Below are 2,516 nucleotides of genomic sequence, written 5' to 3'. Positions count from 1 at the left end.
GTGTCCCCACGCCCTAACTACGACTCCCTCTGCCAGTGCGGGTCCCAGAGTGACAGAGGCTGCGGCAGAGCCACCTAGCGACGTTCGAGGCAGGAGAGACGCAAACCAGAACTCGCGCCGCGGTATCCACGCGCCTTTGTACAGGGCGGCCCCACCCACCGCTCCGGCGGCGTCTCCAATTGGACAGTTTGTGAGGTTCCACCCCCTGTTGCCTGAGTCACATCTCAGCTGGAGGTCAGGTAGCTGAGCGATCCCGCTTCCCTGAAACTGTCCTACCAGAGACATTTGCATTATACCAGAACTTCATATGTTAGATATAAAGGCCCTCAGACCGGACACTGGCGTTTACCTGAAGAACCTTCTGAACGGGGACATAGGTGTGCGCGCAGGGAATGCCAGACAAGAGTTTCCAGATAAAGCGAACCCCTTGATGACTGACTCTTTAAGGAGTAAATCCACAGCAAAAGGGCCCTGGAGGCAAGGCCATACTGGATCAGGAGAGTCAGATATTCTCCAGAGGACAGTGGCTTTGCATCATGCTGCCAGGACACTCAGAACTGTGACCCCGTAGGTTCACATAGACCAGGCAATGTTTACATTTTTAATTTTAAATTTTGTTGTGGGTACATAGTAGGTGTATATATTTATGAGTTACATGAGATATTTTGATATAAGCATGCAACGCGTAATAATCACATCATGGTAAATGGGGAATCCATCAACTCAAGCATTTATCCTTTGTGTTACAAACAAGCCGATTATACTCTTTTAGTTATTTAAAAATGTGAAACCAAATTATTTTTTACTGTAATCACCCTGTTATGCTAGCAAATACTAGGTCTCATCCATTCTATTTTTTGTGGCCATTAACCATCCTCACTTCCCCTTCCCCCAACCCCCGCACTACCCTTTCCAGCCTCTGGTAACCATCCTTCTACTCTATCTCCATGAGGTCAATTGTTTTAATTGTTTGCTCCCAAAGATAAGTGAGAACATGTGAAGTTTGTCTTTCTGTGCCTGGCTTATTTCGCTTAACATAATGACCTCTAATTCCATCCAAATTGTTGCAAATGACAGGATCTCATTCTTTTTTATGGCTGAATAGTACTCCATTGTGTATTCGGAACATTTTTTTTTTTTTTTTAAATCCGTTCATCTGTTGAGGGAGAGTTAGGTTGCTTCCAAATCTTGGGGATTGTGAATAATGCTGCAATAAACATAGGGGTGCAGATATCTCTTCAATACATGGATTTCCTTTCTTTGGGGTATTTACCTAAAAGTGGGGTTGCTGGATCAAATGGCAGCTCTATTTTTATTTATTTATTTATTTTTCGAGTTAGACAAACAGCTTTATTTGAAAGATGGGGGACAGCCAAGTTCCCCCGACCCCGCCGCCCTGGCGACGTCGGTCTCAGGCGTAGGAGGACTAGTGTCCTGCGGAGAAAAAACAGGGTTAGGAGTATGCAGTCGGGGTCAGGAGTCAGAGGCCAGACCTCGCGAGCGGCCGCACCCGGGGGGGAGGCCGCGGCGCCTGTCGGGGCCTGGGTTTCACTGCCGCACATGGGGCAGCGCGCGGTGAGCTGAGGCCCCCGGAGGCTCTGGGCGCCGAATCTCACCCGCGGCCACGGCCAAAGCCGGGAGTGATTTTCAACCAACGCCGGTTTTATTTTTTTGTGTGTGGAAGCTCCAAACTGTTCTCCATAGTGGTTGTACTAATTTACGTTCCCACCAACAGTGTACAAAGGTTCCCTTTTCTCCACATCCTCTCCAGCATTTGTTACTGCCTGACTTTTGGATAAAAGCCATTTTAACAGGGGTGAGATGATACCTCATTGTATAATAGTTTTGATTTGCATTTCTCTGATGATCAATGATGTTGGCCTTTTCATATAACTGTTTGCCATTTGCATGCCTTCTTTTGAGAAATGTCTTTTCAGATCTTTTGCCTATTTTTAATCAGATTATTAGATTTTTTTTTGAGACGGAGTCTCGCTCTGTCGCCCAGGCTTGAGTGCAGTGGCGCGATCTCGGCTCACTGCAAGCTCCGCCTCCTGGGTTCACACCATTCTACTGCCTCACTCAGCCTCCTGAGTAGCTGGGACTACAGGCGCCCGCCACCACGCCCAGCTAATTTTTTTTTTTTTTGTATTTTTAGAAGAGACGGGGTTTCACCGTGTTAGCCAGATGGTCTCGATCCCCTAACCTCGTGATCCACCCGTCTTGGCCTCCCAAAGTGCTGGGATTACAGGTGTGAGCCACCGCGCCCAGCCTATTAGATTTTTTTCTATAGATTTTTTTATTTTGTTTTTTGATTTCTATAGATTTTTTTGATTTTGATTTTTTTGATTTTGTTTTTGTTTTTGTTTTTTTGAGATGGAGTTTTGCTCTCGTTGCCCAGGCTGGAGTGCAATGGTGCGATCTCAGCTCACCACAACCTCCGCCTCATGGGTTCAAGCGATTCTCCTGCTTCAGCCTCCTGAGTAGCTGGAATTGCAGGCATGTGCCACCATGCCCCG

The 2,516-nt window shown here is 47.0% G+C and overlaps 1 non-coding gene across 1 annotated transcript; it reads right to left on the bottom strand.

The window, feature by feature from the left end:
* Positions 1 to 1,529: 1,529 nt before the first annotated feature.
* On the bottom strand, positions 1,530 to 1,656 carry LOC129461381 (small nucleolar RNA ACA64). The gene has a single exon (XR_008650526.1). It is a non-coding gene; the product is annotated as a small nucleolar RNA ACA64 (small nucleolar RNA).
* Between the last annotated feature and the right edge of the window lie 860 nt (positions 1,657 to 2,516).

Source organism: Symphalangus syndactylus, chromosome 13 (assembly GCF_028878055.3).
Source record: "Symphalangus syndactylus isolate Jambi chromosome 13, NHGRI_mSymSyn1-v2.1_pri, whole genome shotgun sequence".
Taxonomy (NCBI): domain Eukaryota; kingdom Metazoa; phylum Chordata; class Mammalia; order Primates; family Hylobatidae; genus Symphalangus; species Symphalangus syndactylus.
The sequence above is the reverse complement of the archived record's forward strand: the minus strand, read 5'-3'. Positions and strand labels throughout refer to the sequence as shown.